Raw genomic sequence first — 24,653 nt, 5'->3', positions numbered from 1 at the left:
TACTGATGCACAGAAGGAAGCTATCCTAGCCAGTCTACCTAAAGAAGCAATGAGGCTCTGCAGGTGCATGTACGTCTCCTACCTTTATTCTGTCATCAGACACACCAGGTGGATTGCCACAAGGACCTCGTGGCGCAATGGTAGCACGTCTGACTCCAGATCAGAAGGTTGTGTGTTCAAATCACGTCGGGGTCATACTTCCTTTTCCCACTCTGAAATACAAAATTGCTCTTCAGTATCTCGTTATTTCAACCTGACTGCATCTTTGTGCTCTGGGCCTAGTTGTTCTGGCGTTTCGAATGTAAGCTTTGCAGCAGGGAAGTATCATATTGACAGACACCCATGAAGGACATGGTCAACCTTTAAAGCAGGCCAATCTCTATGTTTTACTGGATGCAGCAGAAGTATTTCCTCTTTACCATCTCTTCAAGTGGGCCTGACTGATGTGCTGTTTTGTGCACGCTACGTGGGCTTTGTAAAACATACCTCTGCCATTTGCATGGCCTCCAAGCGCTGTCAATATTTTCGTGTAATCGCTGAATTCTGCACTGTCCTGGGAACTCTAGGTGTGACTAAAGGATATATGCTGGGGCCCCGAAAGGGGGTCGGCAGTCTAGTGGCAATGCCCATCACTTTGCAGTTTGGGTTTGTGAGTTCAGGTACCGGTCTGGTGTCGGAAACCTGTAAGCGCCCTCCCAATCAACTGTCGGTCCTGGATTGTGAGGATTTCCCCTTATACTGGTCTCAGTAGACACATTTCCATTTTACTTTTTCACTCTCGCATTGCCTATTTCTCTCTCTCTCATAGTTACATTATAGACAAGAGAGACATTGTCAGCGAGAGGGCTTCACAGCACCTTCCCCCCTTTCCCTAAGTGCATTGCAAGGGGCTCTGGGAGGCGTGCACATTTGTCTGAAACACAAAGATCCACTGGCAATAAAAAGCGTAGGTCCCTAGTTTGCATTTCTTAGAATTTGAGGTGACACTCAGAGTTGTCTCGGGCGTGACTGTACCTTTCATAGGAGATGTGCTAATCCCCAAACCCTCTTCCTTTGTCCCAGTAATCTGTCTTAGTGCCTCTAGCAAGTTGTTTTCTGAAACAAAGCTTACCTGAACATCCTGTAAAATTGGTAACTTTTCAGTAGCAGTAAAGTGCAGTATATAGCATTCCTGTTGCGCACAGCATCTAGATCCAAAAATTGCTTACTCTACCCCAGAAATTAGAATTCACCCAGTCAAACAGAGGGATCTATAAAGAGCATGGCAAGTAGTTAACATAGCTACTTCCCCCAAGTTCTCTTGGTGCACTCTGCTGCCCTCTTTTAACAGAAGAATGCAACTGCAGGTCTTGCTTCTCAGCAAGGTACCTACATATAGAATCCTTGGTGCAATCTTGCTAAATCTGCTGGAATCTGTCTTCTATTGTGCCCAGGGTGGTTGTGTATTTGGGGATTCGGGGAAGCAAGGGAGCAGTCTAATGCACTGCAGTGCTAAGAGAGGCATGCCTTTTTCAGAAAAAAGTTCAGGTTTTCTGCCAATCAGAAAAAAATAGCAATGCAATCAGGCCAAAGGCAGAACACACATGCCAGTGAGTCTCTGTGGCGCAATTGGTTAGCGCGTTCGGCTGTTAACCGAAAAGACGCTGCTGTTTTTGGCACAAAGACACAGAGTGTTCCACTCAGTAAACCTGAGTCATTTCTCCCGTGTTCTCTGGGTTCAGCCTACTGTCCCCTTTTAACACAAGTGCGCAACTGTGGCTTTCTCCTCATAGCAAGTTATGCCTACACAGAGGACATTTGGTGCACTGTTGATGGGCTCTGTCCTCTACTAAATCCCCTGTGTTTGTGGATTAGGGGAGGTAGGGAAGTGCTTGATACCCTGATTTGCTGTGGGAAATAGAGCTATTTTAGAAATATTTTCAGGTTGCCTGGGAAGCATAAGCAAACAGCACACCAATCAGGCCCCTGTGTAAGAACTGCATGAGTCTCTGTGGCGCAATCGGTTAGCGCGTTTGTTAACCGAAAGGTTGGTGGTTCAAGCCCACCCAGGGACGGTGCATTTTGGCTCAAAAATTCAGCGTGACCAACTATGGACTTCTGTTTACCTCTCGCAGGTCTCGTCTGCTGACGTCCAAAAAATCCAATAAACTGCAAGCAATTCTTCTTGCTTGCTTTAGTTTTTCAAAACTTGCCATTCAATTCATAAACATCAAGACTTCATGGGAAGGGTTTGGCTGCAGCGTGTACTGATGCACAGAAGGAAGCTATCCTAGCCAGTCTACTTAAAGAAGCAATGAGGCTCTGCAGGTCCATGCACGTCTCCTACCTTTATTCTGTCATCAGACACACCAGGTGGATTGCCACAAGGACCTCGTGGCGCAATGGTAGCGCGTCTGACTCCAGATCAGAAGGTTGCGTTTTTCAAATCACGTCGGGAGCATATTTGCTTTTCCCACTCTGAAATATAAAATTGATCTTCAGTATCTCGTTATTTCAACCTGACTGCATCTTTGTGCTCTGGGCCTAGTTGTTCTGGCGTTTCGAATGTAAGCTTTGCAGCAGGGAAGTATCATATTGACAGACACCCATGAAGGACATGGTCAACCTTTAAAGCAGGCCAATCTCTATGTTTTACTGGATGCAGCAGAAGTATTTCCTCTTTACCATCTCTTCAAGTGGGCCTGACTGATGTGCTGTTTTGTGCACGCTACGTGGGCTTTGTAAAGCATACCTCTGCCATTTGCATGGCCTCCTAGCGCTGTCAATATTTTCGTGTAATCGCTGAATGCTGCACTGTCCTGGGAACTCTAGGTGTGACTAAAGGATATATGTTGGGGCCCCGAAAGGGGGTCGGCAGTCTAGTGGCAATGGGCATCACTTTGCAGTTTGGGTTTGTGAGTTCAGGTACCGGTCTGGTGTCGGAAACCTGTAAGCGCCCTCCCAATCAACTGTCGGTCCTGGATTGTGAGGATTTCCCCTTATACTGGTCTCAGTAGACACATTTCCATTTTACTTTTTCACTCTCGCATTGCCTATTTCTCTCTCTCTCATAGATACATTATAGACAAGAGAGACATTGTCAGCGAGAGGGTTGCACAGCACCTTCCCCCATTTCCCTAAGTGCATTGCATGGGGCTCTGGGAGGCGTGCACATTTGTCTGAAACACAAAGATCCACTGGCAATAAAAGGCGTAGGACCCCAGTTCGCCTTTCTTAGAATTTGAGGAGGCACTCAGAGTTGTCTTGGGCGTGACTGTACCTTTCATAGGAGATGTGCTAATCCCCAAACCCTCTTCCTTTGTCCCAGTAATCTGTCCTAGGGCCTCTAGCAAGTTGTTTTCTGAAACAAAGCTTACCTGAACATCCTGTAAAATTGGTAACTTTTCAGTAGCAGTAAAGTGCAGTATATAGCATTCCTGTTGCGCACAGCATCTAGATCCAAAAATTGCTTACTCTACCCCAGAAATTAGAATTCACCCAGTCAAACAGAGGGATCTATAAAGAGCATGGCAAGTAGTTAACATAGCTACTTCCCCCAAGTTCTCTTGGTGCACTCTGCTGCCCTCTTTTAACAGAAGAATGCAACTGCAGGTCTTGCTTCTCAGCAAGGTACCTACATATAGAATCCTTGGTGCAATCTTGCTAAATCTGCTGGAATCTGTCTTCTATTGTGCCCAGGGTGGTTGTGTATTTGGGGATTCGGGGAAGCAAGGGAGCAGTCTATTGCACTGCAGTGCTAAGAGAGGCATGCCTTTTTCAGAAAAAAGTTCAGGTTTTCTGCCAATCAGAAAAAAATAGCAATGCAATCAGGCCAAAGGCAGAACACACATGCCAGTGAGTCTCTGTGGCGCAATTGGTTAGCGCGTTCGGCTGTTAACCGAAAAGACGCTGCTGTTTTTGGCACAAAGACACAGAGTGTTCCACTCAGTAAACCTGAGTCATTTCTCCCGTGTTCTCTGGGTTCAGCCTACTGTCCCCTTTTAACACAAGTGCGCAACTGTGGCTTTCTCCTCATAGCAAGTTATGCCTACACAGAGGACATTTGGTGCACTGTTGATGGGCTCTGTCCTCTACTAAATCCCCTGTGTTTGTGGATTAGGGGAGGTAGGGAAGTGCTTGATACCCTGATTTGCTGTGGGAAATAGAGCTATTTTAGAAATATTTTCAGGTTGCCTGGGAAGCATAAGCAAACAGCACACCAATCAGGCCCCTGTGTAAGAACTGCATGAGTCTCTGTGGCGCAATCGGTTAGCGCGTTTGTTAACCGAAAGGTTGGTGGTTCAAGCCCACCCAGGGACGGTGCATTTTGGCTCAAAAATTCAGCGTGACCAACTATGGACTTCTGTTTACCTCTCGCAGGTCTCGTCTGCTGACGTCCAAAAAATCCAATAAACTGCAAGCAATTCTTCTTGCTTGCTTTAGTTTTTCAAAACTTGCCATTCAATTCATAAACATCAAGACTTCATGGGAAGGGTTTGGCTGCAGCGTGTACTGATGCACAGAAGGAAGCTATCCTAGCCAGTCTACTTAAAGAAGCAATGAGGCTCTGCAGGTCCATGCACGTCTCCTACCTTTATTCTGTCATCAGACACACCAGGTGGATTGCCACAAGGACCTCGTGGCGCAATGGTAGCGCGTCTGACTCCAGATCAGAAGGTTGCGTTTTTCAAATCACGTCGGGAGCATATTTGCTTTTCCCACTCTGAAATATAAAATTGATCTTCAGTATCTCGTTATTTCAACCTGACTGCATCTTTGTGCTCTGGGCCTAGTTGTTCTGGCGTTTCGAATGTAAGCTTTGCAGCAGGGAAGTATCATATTGACAGACACCCATGAAGGACATGGTCAACCTTTAAAGCAGGCCAATCTCTATGTTTTACTGGATGCAGCAGAAGTATTTCCTCTTTACCATCTCTTCAAGTGGGCCTGACTGATGTGCTGTTTTGTGCACGCTACGTGGGCTTTGTAAAGCATACCTCTGCCATTTGCATGGCCTCCTAGCGCTGTCAATATTTTCGTGTAATCGCTGAATGCTGCACTGTCCTGGGAACTCTAGGTGTGACTAAAGGATATATGTTGGGGCCCCGAAAGGGGGTCGGCAGTCTAGTGGCAATGGGCATCACTTTGCAGTTTGGGTTTGTGAGTTCAGGTACCGGTCTGGTGTCGGAAACCTGTAAGCGCCCTCCCAATCAACTGTCGGTCCTGGATTGTGAGGATTTCCCCTTATACTGGTCTCAGTAGACACATTTCCATTTTACTTTTTCACTCTCGCATTGCCTATTTCTCTCTCTCTCATAGATACATTATAGACAAGAGAGACATTGTCAGCGAGAGGGTTGCACAGCACCTTCCCCCATTTCCCTAAGTGCATTGCATGGGGCTCTGGGAGGCGTGCACATTTGTCTGAAACACAAAGATCCACTGGCAATAAAAGGCGTAGGACCCCAGTTCGCCTTTCTTAGAATTTGAGGAGGCACTCAGAGTTGTCTTGGGCGTGACTGTACCTTTCATAGGAGATGTGCTAATCCCCAAACCCTCTTCCTTTGTCCCAGTAATCTGTCCTAGGGCCTCTAGCAAGTTGTTTTCTGAAACAAAGCTTACCTGAACATCCTGTAAAATTGGTAACTTTTCAGTAGCAGTACAGTGCAGTATATAGCATTCCTGTTGCGCACAGCATCTAGATCCAAAAATGGCTTACTCTACCCCAGAAATTAGAATTCACCCAGTCAAACAGAGGGATCTATAAAGATCATGGCAAGTAGTTAACATAAGCTACTTCCCCCAAGTTCTCTTGGTGCACTCTGCTGCCCTCTTTTAACAGAAGAATGCAACTGCAGGTCTTGCTTCTCAGCAAGGTACCTACATATAGAAACCTTGGTGCACTCTTGCTAAATCTGCTGGAATGTGTCTTCTATTGTGCCCAAGGTGGTTGTGTATTTGGGGACTCAGGGAAGCAAGGGAGCAGTCTAATGCACTGCGGTGCTAAGAGAGGCATGCCTTTTTCAGAAAAAAGTTCAGGTTTTCTGCCAATCAGAAAAAAGAGCAATGCAATCAGGCCAAAGGCAGAACACACATGCCAGTGAGTCTCTGTGGCGCAATTGGTTAGCGCGTTCGGCTGTTAACTGAAAAGACGCTGCTGTTTTGGGCACAAAGACACAGAGTGTTCCACTCAGTAAACCTGAGTCATTTCTCCCGTGTTCTCTGGGTTCAGCCTACTGTCCCCTTTTAACACAAGTGCGCAACTGTGGCTTTCTCCTCATAGCAAGTTATGCCTACACAGAGGACATTTGGTGCACTGTTGATGGGCTCTGTCCTCTACTAAATCCCCTGTGTTTGTGGATTAGGGGAGGTAGGGAAGTGCTTGATACCCTGATTTGCTGTGGGAAATAGAGCTATTTTAGAAATATTTTCAGGTTGCCTGGGAAGCATAAGCAAACAGCACACCAATCAGGCCCCAGTGTAAGCACTGCATGAGTCTCTGTGGCGCAATCGGTTAGCGCGTTCGGCTGTTAACCGAAAGGTTGGTGGTTCAAGCCCACCCAGGGACGATGCATTTTGGCTCAAAAATTCAGCATGACCAACTATGAACTTCTGTTTACCTCTCGCAGGTCTCGTCTGCTGACGTCCAAAAAATCCAATAAACTATAAGCAATTCTTCTCGCTTGCTTTAGTTTTTCAAAACTTGCCATTCAATTCATAAACATCAAGACTTCATGGGAAGGGTTTGGCTGCAGCGTGTACTGATGCACAGAAGGAAGCTATCCTAGCCAGTCTACTTAAAGAAGCAATGAGCCTCTGCAGGTGCATGTACGTCTCCTACCTTTATTCTGTCATCAGACACACCAGGTGGACTGCCACAAGGACCTTGTGGCGCAATGGTAGCGTGTCTGACTCCAGATCAGAAGGTTGCGTGTTCAAATCACGTCGGGGTCATATTTGCTTTTCCCACTCTGAAATACAAAATTGCTCTTCAGTATCTCGTTATTTCAACCTGATTGCATCTTTGTGCTCTGGGCCTAGTTGTTCTGGCGTTTCGAATGTAAGCTTTGCAGCAGGGAAGTATCATATTGACAGACACCCATGAAGGACATGGTCAACCTTTAAAGCAGGCCAATCTCTATGTTTTACTGGATGCAGCAGAAGTATTTCCTCTTTACCATCTCTTCAAGTGGGCCTGACTGATGTGCTGTTTTGTGCACGCTACGTGGGCTTTGTAAAGCATACCTCTGCCATTTGCATGGCCTCCTAGCGCTGTCAATATTTTCGTGTAATCGCTGAATGCTGCACTGTCCTGGGAACTCTAGGTGTGACTAAAGGATATATGCTGGGGCCCCGAAAGGGGGTCGGCAGTCTAGTGGCAATGCCCATCACATTGCAGTTTGGGTTTGTGAGTTCAGGTACCGGTCTGGTGTCGGAAACCTGTAAGCGCCCTCCCAATCAACTGTCGGTCCTGGATTGTGAGGATTTCCCCTTATACTGGTCTCAGTAGACACATTTCCATTTTACTTTTTCACTCTCGCATTGCCTATTTCTCTCTCTCTCATAGTTACATTATAGACAAGAGAGACATTGTCAGCGAGAGGGCTTCACAGCACCTTCCCCCCTTTCCCTAAGTGCATTGCAAGGGGCTCTGGGAGGCGTGCACATTTGTCTGAAACACAAAGATCCACTGGCAATAAAAAGCGTAGGTCCCTAGTTTGCATTTCTTAGAATTTGAGGTGACACTCAGAGTTGTCTCGGGCGTGACTGTACCTTTCATAGGAGATGTGCTAATCCCCAAACCCTCTTCCTTTGTCCCAGTAATCTGTCTTAGTGCCTCTAGCAAGTTGTTTTCTGAAACAAAGCTTACCTGAACATCCTGTAAAATTGGTAACTTTTCAGTAGCAGTAAAGTGCAGTATATAGCATTCCTGTTGCGCACAGCATCTAGATCCAAAAATTGCTTACTCTACCCCAGAAATTAGAATTCACCCAGTCAAACAGAGGGATCTATAAAGAGCATGGCAAGTAGTTAACATAAGCTACTTCCCCCAAGTTCTCTTGGTGCACTCTGCTGCCCTCTTTTAACAGAAGAATGCAACTGCAGGTCTTGCTTCTCAGCAAGGTACCTACATATAGAATCCTTGGTGCACTCTTGCTAAATCTGCTGGAATGTGTCTTCTATTGTGCCCAGGGTGGTTGTGTATTTGGGGACTCGGGGAAGCAAGGGAGCAGTCTAATGCACTGCAGTGCTAAGAGAGGCATGCCTTTTTCAGAAAAAAGTTCAGGTTTTCTGCCAATCAGAAAAAAATAGCAATGCAATCAGGCCAAAGGCAGAACACACATGCCAGTGAGTCTCTGTGGCGCAATTGGTTAGCGCGTTCGGCTGTTAACCGAAAAGACGCTGCTGTTTTTGGCACAAAGACACAGAGTGTTCCACTCAGTAAACCTGAGTCATTTCTCCCGTGTTCTCTGGGTTCAGCCTACTGTCCCCTTTTAACACAAGTGCGCAACTGTGGCTTTCTCCTCATAGCAAGTTATGCCTATACAGAGGACATTTGGTGCACTGTTGATGGGCTCTGTCCTCTACTAAATCCCCTGTGTTTGTGGATTAGGGGAGGTAGGGAAGTGCTTGATACCCTGATTTGCTGTGGGAAATAGAGCTATTTTAGAAATATTTTCAGGTTGCCTGGGAAGCATAAGCAAACAGCACACCAATCAGGCCCCTGTGTAAGAACTGCATGAGTCTCTGTGGCGCAATCGGTTAGCGCGTTTGTTAACCGAAAGGTTGGTGGTTCAAGCCCACCCAGGGACGGTGCATTTTGGCTCAAAAATTCAGCGTGACCAACTATGGACTTCTGTTTACCTCTCGCAGGTCTCGTCTGCTGACGTCCAAAAAATCCAATAAACTGCAAGCAATTCTTCTCGCTTGCTTTAGTTTTTCAAAACTTGCCATTCAATTCATAAACATCAAGACTTCATGGGAAGGGTTTGGCTGCAGCGTGTACTGATGCACAGAAGGAAGCTATCCTAGCCAGTCTACTTAAGAGAAGCAATGAGGCTCTGCAGGTGCATGTACGTCTCCTACCTTTATTCTGTCATCAGACACACCAGGTGGACTGCCACAAGGACCTCGTGGCGCAATGGTAGCGCGTCTGACTCCAGATCAGAAGTTTGTGTGTTCAAATCACGTCGTGGTCATACTTCCTTTTCCCACTCTGAAATATAAAATTGCTCTTCAGTATCTCGTTATTTCAACCTGACTGCATCTTTGTGCTCTGGGCCTAGTTGTTCTGGCGTTTCGAATGTAAGCTTTGCAGCAGGGAAGTATCATATTGACAGACACCCATGAAGGACATGGTCAACCTTTAAAGCAGGCCAATCTCTATGTTTTACTGGATGCAGCAGAAGTATTTCCTCTTTACCATCTCTTCAAGTGGGCCTGACTGATGTGCTGTTTTGTGCACGCTACGTGGGCTTTGTAAAGCATACCTCTGCCATTTGCATGGCCTCCTAGCGCTGTCAATATTTTCGTGTAATCGCTGAATGCTGCACTGTCCTGGGAACTCTAGGTGTGACTAAAGGATATATGCTGGGCCCCCGAAAGGGGGTCGGCAGTCTAGTGGCAATGCCCATCACTTTGCAGTTTGGGTTTGTGAGTTCAGGTACCGGTCTGGTGTCGGAAACCTGTAAGCGCCCTCCCAATCAACTGTCGGTCCTGGATTGTGAGGATTTCCCCTTATACTGGTCTCAGTAGACACATTTCCATTTTACTTTTTCACTCTCGCATTGCCTATTTCTCTCTCTCTCATAGATACATTATAGACAAGAGAGACATTGTCAGCGAGAGGGCTTCACAGCACCTTCCCCCATTTCCCTAAGTGCATTGCAAGGGGCTCTGGGAGGCGTGCACATTTGTCTGAAACACAAAGATCCACTGGCAATAAAAAGCGTAGGTCCCTAGTTTGCATTTCTTAGAATTTGAGGTGACACTCAGAGTTGTCTCGGGCGTGACTGTACCTTTCATAGGAGATGTGCTAATCCCCAAACCCTCTTCCTTTGTCCCAGTAATCTTTCTTAGTGCCTCTAGCAAGTTGTTTTCTGAAACAAAGCTTACCTGAACATCCTGTAAAATTGGTAACTTTTCAGTAGCAGTACAGTGCAGTATATAGCATTCCTGTTGCGCACAGCATCTAGATCCAAAAATTGCTTACTCTACCCCAGAAATTAGAATTCACCCAGTCAAACAGAGGGATCTATAAAGATCATGGCAAGTAGTTAACATAAGCTACTTCCCCCAAGTTCTCTTGGTGCACTCTGCTGCCCTCTTTTAACAGAAGAATGCAACTGCAGGTCTTGCTTCTCAGCAAGGTACCTACATATAGAATCCTTGGTGCACTCTTGCTAAATCTGCTGGAATGTGTCTTCTATTGTGCCCAGGGTGGTTGTGTATTTGGGGACTCAGGGAAGCAAGGGAGCAGTCTAATGCACTGGAGTGCTAAGAGAGGCATGCCTTTTTCAGAAAAAAGTTCAGGTTTTCTGCCAATCAGAAGAAAATAGCAATGCAATCAGGCCAAAGGCAGAACACACATGCCAGTGAGTCTCTGTGGCGCAATTGGTTAGCGCGTTCGGCTGTTAACCGAAAAGACGCTGCTGTTTTTGGCACAAAGACACAGAGTGTTCCACTCAGTAAACCTGAGTCATTTCTCCCGTGTTCTCTGGGTTCAGCCTACTGTCCCCTTTTAACACAAGTGCGCAACTGTGGCTTTCTCCTCATAGCAAGTTATGCCTACACAGAGGACATTTGGTGCACTGTTGATGGGCTCTGTCCTCTACTAAATCCCCTGTGTTTGTGGATTAGGGGAGGTAGGGAAGTGCTTGATATCCTGATTTGCTGTGGGAAATAGAGCTATTTTAGAAATATTTTCAGGTTGCCTGGGAAGCATAAGCAAACAGCACACCAATCAGGCCCCAGTGTAAGCACTGCATGAGTCTCTGTGGCGCAATCGTTTAGCGCGATCGGCTGTTAACCGAAAGGTTGGTGGTTCAAGCCCACCCAGGGACGATGCATTTTGGCTCAAAAATTCAGCATGACCAACTATGAACTTCTGTTTACCTCTCGCAGGTCTCGTCTGCTGACGTCCAAAAAATCCAATAAACTGTAAGCAATTCTTCTCGCTTGCTTTAATTTTTCAAAACTTGCCATTCAATTCATAAACATCAAGACTTCATGGGAAGGGTTTGGCTGCAGCGTGTACTGATGCACAGAAGGAAGCTATCCTAGCCAGTCTACCTAAAGAAGCAATGAGGCTCTGCAGGTGCATGTACGTCTCCTACCTTTATTCTGTCATCAGACACACCAGGTGGACTGCCACAAGGACCTCGTGGCGCAATGGTAGCGCGTTTGACTCCAGATCAGAAGGTTGCGTGTTCAAATCACGTCGGGGTCATATTTGCTTTTCCCACTCTGAAATATAAAATTGCTCTTCAGTATCTCGTTATTTCAACCTGACTGCATCTTTGTGCTCTGGGCCTAGTTGTTCTGGCGTTTCGAATGTAAGCTTTGCAGCAGGGAAGTATCATATTGACAGACACCCATGAAGGACATGGTCAACCTTTAAAGCAGGCCAATCTCTATGTTTTACTGGATGCAGCAGAAGTATTTCCTCTTTACCATCTCTTCAAGTGGGCCTGACTGATGTGCTGTTTTGTGCACGCTACGTGGGCTTTGTAAAGCATACCTCTGCCATTTGCATGGCCTCCTAGCGCTGTCAATATTTTCGTGTAATCGCTGAATGCTGCACTGTCCTGGGAACTCTAGGTGTGACTAAAGGATATATGCTGGGGCCCCGAAAGGGGGTCGGCAGTCTAGTGGCAATGCCCATCACTTTGCAGTTTGGGTTTGTGAGTTCAGGTACCGGTCTGGTGTCGGAAACATGTAAGCGCCCTCCCAATCAACTGTCGGTCCTGGATTGTGAGGATTTCCCCTTATACTGGTCTCAGTAGACACATTTCCATTTTACTTTTTCACTCTCGCATTGCCTATTTCTCTCTCTCTCATAGTTACATTATAGACAAGAGAGACATTGTCAGCGAGAGGGCTTCACAGCACCTTCCCCCCTTTCCCTAAGTGCATTGCAAGGGGCTCTGGGAGGCGTGCACATTTGTCTGAAACACAAAGATCCACTGGCAATAAAAAGCGTAGGTCCCTAGTTTGCATTTCTTAGAATTTGAGGTGACACTCAGAGTTGTCTCGGGCGTGACTGTACCTTTCATAGGAGATGTGCTAATCCCCAAACCCTCTTCCTTCGTCCCAGTAATCTGTCTTAGTGCCTCTAGCAAGTTGTTTTCTGAAGCAAAGCTTACCTCAACATCCTGTAAAATTGGTAACTTTTCAGTAGCAGTACAGTGCAGTATATAGCATTCCTGTTGCGCACAGCATCTAGATCCAAAAATTGCTTACTCTACCCCAGAAATTAGAATTCACCCAGTCAAACAGAGGGATCTATAAAGAGCATGGCAAGTAGTTAACATAAACTACTTCCCCCAAGTTCTCTTGGTGCACTCTGCTGCCCTCTTTTAACAGAAGAATGCAACTGCAGGTCTTGCTTCTCAGCAAGGTACCTACATATAGAATCCTTGGTGCACTCTTGCTAAATCTGCTGGAATGTGTCTTCTATTGTGCCCAGGGTGGTTGTGTATTTGGGGACTCAGGGAAGCAAGGGAGCAGTCTAATGCACTGCAGTGCTAAGAGAGGCATGCCTTTTTCAGAAAAAAGTTCAGGTTTTCTACCAATCAGAAAAAAATAGCAATGCAATCAGGCCAAAGGCAGAACACACATGCCAGTGAGTCTCTGTGGCGCAATTGGTTAGCGCGTTCGGCTGTTAACCGAAAAGATGCTGCTGTTTTTGGCACAAAGACACAGAGTGTTCCACTCAGTAAACCTGAGTCATTTCTCCCGTGTTCTCTGGGTTCAGCCTACTGTCCCCTTTTAACACAAGTGCGCAACTGTGGCTTTCTCCTCATAGCAAGTTATGCCTATACAGAGGACATTTGGTGCACTGTTGATGGGCTCTGTCCTCTACTAAATCCCCTGTGTTTGTGGATTAGGGGAGGTAGGGAAGTGCTTGATACCCTGATTTGCTGTGGGAAATAGAGCTATTTTAGAAATATTTTCAGGTTGCCTGGGAAGCATAAGCAAACAGCACACCAATCAGGCCCCTGTATAAGAACTGCATGAGTCTCTGTGGTGCAATCGGTTAGCGCGTTCGGCTGTTAACCGAAAGGTTGGTGGTTCAAGCCCACCCAGGGACGGTGCATTTTGGCTCAAAAATTCAGCGTGACCAACTATGAACTTCTGTTTACCTCTCGCAGGTCTCGTCTGCTGACGTCCAAAAAATCCAATAAACTGCAAGCAATTCTTCTCGCTTGCTTTAGATTTTCAAAACTTGCCATTCAACTCATAAACATCAAGACTTCATGGGAAGGGTTTGGCTGCAGCGTGTACTGATGCACAGAAGGAAGCTAGCCTAGCCAGTCTACTTAAAGAAGCAATGAGGCTCTGCAGGTCCATGTACGTCTCCTACCTTTATTCTGTCATCAGACACACCAGGTGAACTGCCACAAGGACCTCGTGGCGCAATGGTAGTGCGTCTGACTCCAGATCAGAAGGTTTCGTGTTCAAATCACGTCGGGGTCATATTTGCTTTTCCCACTCTGAAATATAAAATTGCTCTTCAGTATCTCGTTATTTCAACCTGACTGCATCTTTGTGCTCTGGGCCTAGTTGTTCTGGCGTTTCGAATGTAAACTTTGCAGCAGGGAAGTATCATATTGACAGACACCCATGAAGGACATGGCCAACCTTTAAAGCAGGCCAATCTCTATGTTTTACTGGATGCAGCAGAAGTATTTACTCTTTACCATCTCTTCAAGTGGGCCTGACTGATGTGCTGTTTTGTGCACGCTACGTGGGCTTTGTAAAGCATATCTCTGCCATTTGCATGGCCTCCTAGCGCTGTCAATATTTTCGTGCAATCGCTGAATGCTGCACTGTCCTGGGAACTCTAGGTGTGACTAAAGGATATATGTTGGGGCCCCGAAAGGGGGTCGGCAGTCTAGTGGCAATGGGCATCACTTTGTAGTTTGGGTTTGTGAGTTCAGGTACCGGTCTGGTGTCGGAAACCTGTAAGCGCCCTCCCAATCAACTGTCGGTCCTGGATTGTGAGGATTTCCCCTTATACTGGTCTCAGTAGACACATTTCCATTTTACTTTTTCACTCTCGCATTGCCTATTTCTCTCTCTCTCATAGATACATTATAGACAAGAGAGACATTGTCAGCGAGAGGGTTGCACAGCACCTTCCCCCATTTCCCTAAGTGCATTGCATGGGGCTCTGGGAGGCGTGCACATTTGTCTGAAACACAAAGATCCACTGGCAATAAAAGGCGTAGGACCCCAGTTCGCATTTCTTAGAATTTGAGGAGGCACTCAGAGTTGTCTCGGGCGTGACTGTACCTTTCATAGGAGATGTGCTAATCCCCAAACCCTCTTCCTTTGTCCCAGTAATCTGTCCTAGGGCCTCTAGCAAGTTGTTTTCTGAAACAAAGCTTACCTGAACATCCTGTAAAATTGGTAACTTTTCAGTAGCAGTACAGTGCAGTATATAGCATTCCTGTTGCGCACAGCATCTAGATCCAAAAATTGCTTACTCTACCCCAGAAATTAGAATTCACCCAGTCAAACAGAGGGATCTATAAAGAGCATGGCAAGTAGTTAACATAGCTACTTCCCCCAAGTTCTCTTGGTGCACTCTGCTGCCCTCTTTTAACAGAAGAATGCAACTGCAGGTCTTGCTTCTCAGCAAGGTACCTACATATAGAATCCTTGGTGCAATCTTGCTAAATCTGCTGGAATCTGTCTTCTATTGTGCCCAGGGTGGTTGTGTATTTGGGGATTCGGGGAAGCAAGGGAGCAGTCTAATGCACTGCAGTGCTAAGAGAGGCATGCCTTTTTCAGAAAAAAGTTCAGGTTTTCTGCCAATCAGAAAAAAATAGCAATGCAATCAGGCCAAAGGCAGAACACACATGCCAGTGAGTCTCTGTGGCGCAATTGGTTAGCGCGTTCGGCTGTTAACCGAAAAGACGCTGCTGTTTTTGGCACAAAGACACAGAGTGTTCCACTCAGTAAACCTGAGTCATTTCTCCCGTGTTCTCTGGGTTCAGCCTACTGTCCCCTTTTAACACAAGTGCGCAACTGTGGCTTTCTCCTCATAGCAAGTTATGCCTACACAGAGGACATTTGGTGCACTGTTGATGGGCTCTGTCCTCTACTAAATCCCCTGTGTTTGTGGATTAGGGGAGGTAGGGAAGTGCTTGATACCCTGATTTGCTGTGGGAAATAGAGCTATTTTAGAAATATTTTCAGGTTGCCTGGGAAGCATAAGCAAACAGCACACCAATCAGGCCCCTGTGTAAGAACTGCATGAGTCTCTGTGGCGCAATCGGTTAGCGCGTTTGTTAACCGAAAGGTTGGTGGTTCAAGCCCACCCAGGGACGGTGCATTTTGGCTCAAAAATTCAGCGTGACCAACTATGGACTTCTGTTTACCTCTCGCAGGTCTCGTCTGCTGACGTCCAAAAAATCCAATAAACTGCAAGCAATTCTTCTTGCTTGCTTTAGTTTTTCAAAACTTGCCATTCAATTCATAAACATCAAGACTTCATGGGAAGGGTTTGGCTGCAGCGTGTACTGATGCACAGAAGGAAGCTATCCTAGCCAGTCTACTTAAAGAAGCAATGAGGCTCTGCAGGTCCATGCACGTCTCCTACCTTTATTCTGTCATCAGACACACCAGGTGGATTGCCACAAGGACCTCGTGGCGCAATGGTAGCGCGTCTGACTCCAGATCAGAAGGTTGCGTTTTTCAAATCACGTCGGGAGCATATTTGCTTTTCCCACTCTGAAATATAAAATTGATCTTCAGTATCTCGTTATTTCAACCTGACTGCATCTTTGTGCTCTGGGCCTAGTTGTTCTGGCGTTTCGAATGTAAGCTTTGCAGCAGGGAAGTATCATATTGACAGACACCCATGAAGGACATGGTCAACCTTTAAAGCAGGCCAATCTCTATGTTTTACTGGATGCAGCAGAAGTATTTCCTCTTTACCATCTCTTCAAGTGGGCCTGACTGATGTGCTGTTTTGTGCACGCTACGTGGGCTTTGTAAAGCATACCTCTGCCATTTGCATGGCCTCCTAGCGCTGTCAATATTTTCGTGTAATCGCTGAATGCTGCACTGTCCTGGGAACTCTAGGTGTGACTAAAGGATATATGTTGGGGCCCCGAAAGGGGGTCGGCAGTCTAGTGGCAATGGGCATCACTTTGCAGTTTGGGTTTGTGAGTTCAGGTACCGGTCTGGTGTCGGAAACCTGTAAGCGCCCTCCCAATCAACTGTCGGTCCTGGATTGTGAGGATTTCCCCTTATACTGGTCTCAGTAGACACATTTCCATTTTACTTTTTCACTCTCGCATTGCCTATTTCTCTCTCTCTCATAGATACATTATAGACAAGAGAGACATTGTCAGCGAGAGGGTTGCACAGCACCTTCCCCCATTTCCCTAAGTGCATTGCATGGGGCTCTGGGAGGCGTGCACATTTGTCTGAAACACAAAGATCCACTGGCAATAAAAGGCGTAGGACCCCAGTTCGCCTTTCTTAGAATTTGAGGAGGCACTCAGAGTTGTCTTGGGCGTGACTGTACCTTTCATAGGAGATGTGCTAATCCCCAAACCCTCTTCCTTTGTCCCAGTAATCTGTCCTAGGGCCTCTAGCAAGTTGTTTTCTGAAACAAAGCTTACCTGAACATCCTGTAAAATTGGTAACTTTTCAGTAGCAGTAAAGTGCAGTATATAGCATTCCTGTTGCGCACAGCATCTAGATCCAAAAATTGCTTACTCTACCCCAGAAATTAGAATTCACCCAGTCAAACAGAGGGATCTATAAAGAGCATGGCAAGTAGTTAACATAGCTACTTCCCCCAAGTTCTCTTGGTGCACTCTGCTGCCCTCTTTTAACAGAAGAATGCAACTGCAGGTCTTGCTTCTCAGCAAGGTACCTACATATAGAATCCTTGGTGCAATCTTGCTAAATCTGCTGGAATCTGTCTTCTATTGTGCCCAGGGTGGTTGTGTATTTGGGGATTCGGGGAAGCAAGGGAGCAGTCTATTGCACTGCAGTGCTAAGAGAGGCATGCCTTTTTCAGAAAAAAGTTCAGGTTTTCTGCCAATCAGAAAAAAATAGCAATGCAATCAGGCCAAAGGCAGAACACACATGCCAGTGAGTCTCTGTGGCGCAATTGGTTAGCGCGTTCGGCTGTTAACCGAAAAGACGCTGCTGTTTTTGGCACAAAGACACAGAGTGTTCCACTCAGTAAACCTGAGTCATTTCTCCCGTGTTCTCTGGGTTCAGCCTACTGTCCCCTTTTAACACAAGTGCGCAACTGTGGCTTTCTCCTCATAGCAAGTTATGCCTACACAGAGGACATTTGGTGCACTGTTGATGGGCTCTGTCCTCTACTAAATCCCCTGTGTTTGTGGATTAGGGGAGGTAGGGAAGTGCTTGATACCCTGATTTGCTGTGGGAAATAGAGCTATTTTAGAAATATTTTCAGGTTGCCTGGGAAGCATAAGCAAACAGCACACCAATCAGGCCCCTGTGTAAGAACTGCATGAGTCTCTGTGGCGCAATCGGTTAGCGCGTTTGTTAACCGAAAGGTTGGTGGTTCAAGCCCACCCAGGGACGGTGCATTTTGGCTCAAAAATTCAGCGTGACCAACTATGGACTTCTGTTTACCTCTCGCAGGTCTCGTCTGCTGACGTCCAAAAAATCCAATAAACTGCAAGCAATTCTTCTTGCTTGCTTTAGTTTTTCAAAACTTGCCATTCAATTCATAAACATCAAGACTTCATGGGAAGGGTTTGGCTGCAGCGTGTACTGATGCACAGAAGGAAGCTATCCTAGCCAGTCTACTTAAAGAAGCAATGAGGCTCTGCAGGTCCATGCACGTCTCCTACCTTTATTCTGTCATCAGACACACCAGGTGGATTGCCACAAGGACCTCGTGGTGCAATGGTAGCGCGTCTGACTCCAGATCAGAAGGTTGCGTTTTTCAAATCACGTCGGGAGCATATTTGCTTTTCCCACTCTGAAATATAAAATTGATCTTCAGTATCTCGTTATTTCAACCTGACTGCATCTTTGTGCTCTGGGCCTAGTTGTTCTGGCGTTTCGAATGTAAGCTTTGCAGCAGGGAAGTATCATATTGACAGACACCCATGAAGGACATGGTCAACCTTTAAAGCAGGCCAATCTCTATGTTTTACTGGATGCAGCAGAAGTATTTCCTCTTTACCATCTCTTCAAGTGGGCCTGACTGATGTGCTGTTTTGTGCACGCTACGTGGGCTTTGTAAAGCATACCTCTGCCATTTGCATGGCCTCCTAGCGCTGTCAATATTTTCGTGTAATCGCTGAATGCTGCACTGTCCTGGGAACTCTAGGTGTGACTAAAGGATATATGTTGGGGCCCCGAAAGGGGGTCGGCAGTCTAGTGGCAATGGGCATCACTTTGCAGTTTGGGTTTGTGAGTTCAGGTACCGGTCTGGTGTCGGAAACCTGTAAGCGCCCTCCCAATCAACTGTCGGTCCTGGATTGTGAGGATTTCCCCTTATACTGGTCTCAGTAGACACATTTCCATTTTACTTTTTCACTCTCGCATTGCCTATTTCTCTCTCTCTCATAGATACATTATAGACAAGAGAGACATTGTCAGCGAGAGGGTTGCACAGCACCTTCCCCCATTTCCCTAAGTGCATTGCATGGGGCTCTGGGAGGCGTGCACATTTGTCTGAAACACAAAGATCCACTGGCAATAAAAGGCGTAGGACCCCAGTTCGCCTTTCTTAGAATTTGAGGAGGCACTCAGAGTTGTCTTGGGCGTGACTGTACCTTTCATAGGAGATGTGCTAATCCCCAAACCCTCTTCCTTTGTCCCAGTAATCTGTCCTAGGGCCTCTAGCAAGTTGTTTTCTGAAACAAAGCTTACCTGAACATCCTGTAAAATTGGTAACTTTTCAGTAGCAGTACAGTGCAGTATATAGCATTCCTGTTGCGCACAGCATCTAGATCCAAAAATGGCTTACTCTACCCCAGAAATTAGAATTCACCCAGTCAAACAGAGGGATCTATAAAGATCATGGCAAGTAGTTAACATAAGCTACTTCCCCCAAGTTCTCTTGGTGCACTCTGCTGCCCTCTTTTAACAGAAGAATGCAACTGCAGGTCTTGCTTCTCAGCAAGGTACCTACATATAGAAACCTTGGTGCACTCTTGCTAAATCTGCTGGAATGTGTCTTCTATTGTGCCCAAGGTGGTTGTGTATTTGGGGACTCAGGGAAGCAAGGGAGCAGTCTAATGCACTGCGGTGCTAAGAGAGGCATGCCTTTTTCAGAAAAAAGTTCAGGTTTTCTGCCAATCAGAAAAAAGAGCAATGCAATCAGGCCAAAGGCAGAACACACATGCCAGTGAGTCTCTGTGGCGCAATTGGTTAGCGCGTTCGGCTGTTAACTGAAAAGACGCTGCTGTTTTGGGCACAAAGACACAGAGTGTTCCACTCAGTAAACCTGAGTCATTTCTCCCGTGTTCTCTGGGTTCAGCCTACTGTCCCCTTTTAACACAAGTGCGCAACTGTGGCTTTCTCCTCATAGCAAGTTATGCCTACACAGAGGACATTTGGTGCACTGTTGATGGGCTCTGTCCTCTACTAAATCCCCTGTGTTTGTGGATTAGGGGAGGTAGGGAAGTGCTTGATACCCTGATTTGCTGTGGGAAATAGAGCTATTTTAGAAATATTTTCAGGTTGCCTGGGAAGCATAAGCAAACAGCACACCAATCAGGCCCCAGTGTAAGCACTGCATGAGTCTCTGTGGCGCAATCGGTTAGCGCGTTCGGCTGTTAACCGAAAGGTTGGTGGTTCAAGCCCACCCAGGGACGATGCATTTTGGCTCAAAAATTCAGCATGACCAACTATGAACTTCTGTTTACCTCTCGCAGGTCTCGTCTGCTGACGTCCAAAAAATCCAATAAACTATAAGCAATTCTTCTCGCTTGCTTTAGTTTTTCAAAACTTGCCATTCAATTCATAAACATCAAGACTTCATGGGAAGGGTTTGGCTGCAGCGTGTACTGATGCACAGAAGGAAGCTATCCTAGCCAGTCTACTTAAAGAAGCAATGAGCCTCTGCAGGTGCATGTACGTCTCCTACCTTTATTCTGTCATCAGACACACCAGGTGGACTGCCACAAGGACCTTGTGGCGCAATGGTAGCGTGTCTGACTCCAGATCAGAAGGTTGCGTGTTCAAATCACGTCGGGGTCATATTTGCTTTTCCCACTCTGAAATACAAAATTGCTCTTCAGTATCTCGTTATTTCAACCTGATTGCATCTTTGTGCTCTGGGCCTAGTTGTTCTGGCGTTTCGAATGTAAGCTTTGCAGCAGGGAAGTATCATATTGACAGACACCCATGAAGGACATGGTCAACCTTTAAAGCAGGCCAATCTCTATGTTTTACTGGATGCAGCAGAAGTATTTCCTCTTTACCATCTCTTCAAGTGGGCCTGACTGATGTGCTGTTTTGTGCACGCTACGTGGGCTTTGTAAAGCATACCTCTGCCATTTGCATGGCCTCCTAGCGCTGTCAATATTTTCGTGTAATCGCTGAATGCTGCACTGTCCTGGGAACTCTAGGTGTGACTAAAGGATATATGCTGGGGCCCCGAAAGGGGGTCGGCAGTCTAGTGGCAATGCCCATCACATTGCAGTTTGGGTTTGTGAGTTCAGGTACCGGTCTGGTGTCGGAAACCTGTAAGCGCCCTCCCAATCAACTGTCGGTCCTGGATTGTGAGGATTTCCCCTTATACTGGTCTCAGTAGACACATTTCCATTTTACTTTTTCACTCTCGCATTGCCTATTTCTCTCTCTCTCATAGTTACATTATAGACAAGAGAGACATTGTCAGCGAGAGGGCTTCACAGCACCTTCCCCCCTTTCCCTAAGTGCATTGCAAGGGGCTCTGGGAGGCGTGCACATTTGTCTGAAACACAAAGATCCACTGGCAATAAAAAGCGTAGGTCCCTAGTTTGCATTTCTTAGAATTTGAGGTGACACTCAGAGTTGTCTCGGGCGTGACTGTACCTTTCATAGGAGATGTGCTAATCCCCAAACCCTCTTCCTTTGTCCCAGTAATCTGTCTTAGTGCCTCTAGCAAGTTGTTTTCTGAAACAAAGCTTACCTGAACATCCTGTAAAATTGGTAACTTTTCAGTAGCAGTAAAGTGCAGTATATAGCATTCCTGTTGCGCACAGCATCTAGATCCAAAAATTGCTTACTCTACCCCAGAAATTAGAATTCACCCAGTCAAACAGAGGGATCTATAAAGAGCATGGCAAGTAGTTAACATAAGCTACTTCCCCCAAGTTCTCTTGGTGCACTCTGCTGCCCTCTTTTAACAGAAGAATGCAACTGCAGGTCTTGCTTCTCAGCAAGGTACCTACATATAGAATCCTTGGTGCACTCTTGCTAAATCTGCTGGAATGTGTCTTCTATTGTGCCCAGGGTGGTTGTGTATTTGGGGACTCGGGGAAGCAAGGGAGCAGTCTAATGCACTGCAGTGCTAAGAGAGGCATGCCTTTTTCAGAAAAAAGTTCAGGTTTTCTGCCAATCAGAAAAAAATAGCAATGCAATCAGGCCAAAGGCAGAACACACATGCCAGTGAGTCTCTGTGGCGCAATTGGTTAGCGCGTTCGGCTGTTAACCGAAAAGACGCTGCTGTTTTTGGCACAAAGACACAGAGTGTTCCACTCAGTAAACCTGAGTCATTTCTCCCGTGTTCTCTGGGTTCAGCCTACTGTCCCCTTTTAACACAAGTGCGCAACTGTGGCTTTCTCCTCATAGCAAGTTATGCCTATACAGAGGACATTTGGTGCACTGTTGATGGGCTCTGTCCTCTACTAAATCCCCTGTGTTTGTGGATTAGGGGAGGTAGGGAAGTGCTTGATACCCTGATTTGCTGTGGGAAATAGAGCTATTTTAGAAATATTTTCAGGTTGCCTGGGAAGCATAAGCAAACAGCACACCAATCAGGCCCCTGTGTAAGAACTGCATGAGTCTCTGTGGCGCAATCGGTTAGCGCGTTTGTTAACCGAAAGGTTGGTGGTTCAAGCCCACCCAGGGACGGTGCATTTTGGCTCAAAAATTCAGCGTGACCAACTATGGACTTCTGTTTACCTCTCGCAGGTCTCGTCTGCTGACGTCCAAAAAATCCAATAAACTGCAAGCAATTCTTCTCGCTTGCTTTAGTTTTTCAAAACTTGCCATTCAATTCATAAACATCAAGACTTCATGGGAAGGGTTTGGCTGCAGCGTGTACTGATGCACAGAAGGAAGCTATCCTAGCCAGTCTACTTAAGAGAAGCAATGAGGCTCTGCAGGTGCATGTACGTCTCCTACCTTTATTCTGTCATCAGACACACCAGGTGGACTGCCACAAGGACCTCGTGGCGCAATGGTAGCGCGTCTGACTCCAGATCAGAAGTTTGTGTGTTCAAATCACGTCGTGGTCATACTTCCTTTTCCCACTCTGAAATATAAAATTGCTCTTCAGTATCTCGTTATTTCAACCTGACTGCATCTTTGTGCTCTGGGCCTAGTTGTTCTGGCGTTTCGAATGTAAGCTTTGCAGCAGGGAAGTATCATATTGACAGACACCCATGAAGGACATGGTCAACCTTTAAAGCAGGCCAATCTCTATGTTTTACTGGATGCAGCAGAAGTATTTCCTCTTTACCATCTCTTCAAGTGGGCCTGACTGATGTGCTGTTTTGTGCACGCTACGTGGGCTTTGTAAAGCATACCTCTGCCATTTGCATGGCCTCCTAGCGCTGTCAATATTTTCGTGTAATCGCTGAATGCTGCACTGTCCTGGGAACTCTAGGTGTGACTAAAGGATATATGCTGGGCCCCCGAAAGGGGGTCGGCAGTCTAGTGGCAATGCCCATCACTTTGCAGTTTGGGTTTGTGAGTTCAGGTACCGGTCTGGTGTCGGAAACCTGTAAGCGCCCTCCCAATCAACTGTCGGTCCTGGATTGTGAGGATTTCCCCTTATACTGGTCTCAGTAGACACATTTCCATTTTACTTTTTCACTCTCGCATTGCCTATTTCTCTCTCTCTCATAGATACATTATAGACAAGAGAGACATTGTCAGCGAGAGGGCTTCACAGCACCTTCCCCCATTTCCCTAAGTGCATTGCAAGGGGCTCTGGGAGGCGTGCACATTTGTCTGAAACACAAAGATCCACTGGCAATAAAAAGCGTAGGTCCCTAGTTTGCATTTCTTAGAATTTGAGGTGACACTCAGAGTTGTCTCGGGCGTGACTGTACCTTTCATAGGAGATGTGCTAATCCCCAAACCCTCTTCCTTTGTCCCAGTAATCTTTCTTAGTGCCTCTAGCAAGTTGTTTTCTGAAACAAAGCTTACCTGAACATCCTGTAAAATTGGTAACTTTTCAGTAGCAGTACAGTGCAGTATATAGCATTCCTGTTGCGCACAGCATCTAGATCCAAAAATTGCTTACTCTACCCCAGAAATTAGAATTCACCCAGTCAAACAGAGGGATCTATAAAGATCATGGCAAGTAGTTAACATAAGCTACTTCCCCCAAGTTCTCTTGGTGCACTCTGCTGCCCTCTTTTAACAGAAGAATGCAACTGCAGGTCTTGCTTCTCAGCAAGGTACCTACATATAGAATCCTTGGTGCACTCTTGCTAAATCTGCTGGAATGTGTCTTCTATTGTGCCCAGGGTGGTTGTGTATTTGGGGACTCAGGGAAGCAAGGGAGCAGTCTAATGCACTGGAGTGCTAAGAGAGGCATGCCTTTTTCAGAAAAAAGTTCAGGTTTTCTGCCAATCAGAAGAAAATAGCAATGCAATCAGGCCAAAGGCAGAACACACATGCCAGTGAGTCTCTGTGGCGCAATTGGTTAGCGCGTTCGGCTGTTAACCGAAAAGACGCTGCTGTTTTTGGCACAAAGACACAGAGTGTTCCACTCAGTAAACCTGAGTCATTTCTCCCGTGTTCTCTGGGTTCAGCCTACTGTCCCCTTTTAACACAAGTGCGCAACTGTGGCTTTCTCCTCATAGCAAGTTATGCCTACACAGAGGACATTTGGTGCACTGTTGATGGGCTCTGTCCTCTACTAAATCCCCTGTGTTTGTGGATTAGGGGAGGTAGGGAAGTGCTTGATATCCTGATTTGCTGTGGGAAATAGAGCTATTTTAGAAATATTTTCAGGTTGCCTGGGAAGCATAAGCAAACAGCACACCAATCAGGCCCCAGTGTAAGCACTGCATGAGTCTCTGTGGCGCAATCGTTTAGCGCGATCGGCTGTTAACCGAAAGGTTGGTGGTTCAAGCCCACCCAGGGACGATGCATTTTGGCTCAAAAATTCAGCATGACCAACTATGAACTTCTGTTTACCTCTCGCAGGTCTCGTCTGCTGACGTCCAAAAAATCCAATAAACTGTAAGCAATTCTTCTCGCTTGCTTTAATTTTT

At 46.3% G+C, this 24,653-nt stretch overlaps 10 non-coding genes across 10 annotated transcripts; all 10 read left to right on the top strand.

Moving 5' to 3' along the window:
- Window positions 1–123: 123 nt before the first annotated feature.
- Window positions 124–195, top strand: TRNAW-CCA (transfer RNA tryptophan (anticodon CCA)). Its single transcript has one exon. It is a non-coding gene; the product is annotated as a tRNA-Trp (tRNA).
- Window positions 196–6,474: 6,279 nt separating this feature from the next.
- Window positions 6,475–6,548, top strand: TRNAN-GUU (transfer RNA asparagine (anticodon GUU)). Its single transcript has one exon. It is a non-coding gene; the product is annotated as a tRNA-Asn (tRNA).
- A 313-nt stretch (window positions 6,549–6,861) lies between these two features.
- On the top strand, window positions 6,862–6,933 carry TRNAW-CCA (transfer RNA tryptophan (anticodon CCA)). The gene has a single exon. It is a non-coding gene; the product is annotated as a tRNA-Trp (tRNA).
- Window positions 6,934–9,107: 2,174 nt separating this feature from the next.
- Window positions 9,108–9,179, top strand: TRNAW-CCA (transfer RNA tryptophan (anticodon CCA)). Its single transcript has one exon. It is a non-coding gene; the product is annotated as a tRNA-Trp (tRNA).
- Window positions 9,180–11,356: 2,177 nt separating this feature from the next.
- TRNAW-CCA (transfer RNA tryptophan (anticodon CCA)) lies at window positions 11,357–11,428 on the top strand. The gene has a single exon. It is a non-coding gene; the product is annotated as a tRNA-Trp (tRNA).
- Window positions 11,429–13,218: 1,790 nt separating this feature from the next.
- TRNAN-GUU (transfer RNA asparagine (anticodon GUU)) lies at window positions 13,219–13,292 on the top strand. The gene has a single exon. It is a non-coding gene; the product is annotated as a tRNA-Asn (tRNA).
- Window positions 13,293–13,605: 313 nt separating this feature from the next.
- Window positions 13,606–13,677, top strand: TRNAW-CCA (transfer RNA tryptophan (anticodon CCA)). The gene has a single exon. It is a non-coding gene; the product is annotated as a tRNA-Trp (tRNA).
- Window positions 13,678–19,956: 6,279 nt separating this feature from the next.
- On the top strand, window positions 19,957–20,030 carry TRNAN-GUU (transfer RNA asparagine (anticodon GUU)). Its single transcript has one exon. It is a non-coding gene; the product is annotated as a tRNA-Asn (tRNA).
- A 313-nt stretch (window positions 20,031–20,343) lies between these two features.
- Window positions 20,344–20,415, top strand: TRNAW-CCA (transfer RNA tryptophan (anticodon CCA)). Its single transcript has one exon. It is a non-coding gene; the product is annotated as a tRNA-Trp (tRNA).
- Window positions 20,416–22,589: 2,174 nt separating this feature from the next.
- TRNAW-CCA (transfer RNA tryptophan (anticodon CCA)) lies at window positions 22,590–22,661 on the top strand. Its single transcript has one exon. It is a non-coding gene; the product is annotated as a tRNA-Trp (tRNA).
- Window positions 22,662–24,653: the final 1,992 nt, after the last annotated feature.

This window comes from Ambystoma mexicanum, chromosome 11 (genome assembly GCF_040938575.1).
Source record: "Ambystoma mexicanum isolate Mex_15411 chromosome 11, UKY_AmexF1_1, whole genome shotgun sequence".
Classification (NCBI taxonomy): Eukaryota; Metazoa; Chordata; class Amphibia; order Caudata; family Ambystomatidae; genus Ambystoma; species Ambystoma mexicanum.
Note: the sequence above shows the minus strand (reverse complement) of the source record. Positions and strands in the feature narration are given on the sequence as shown.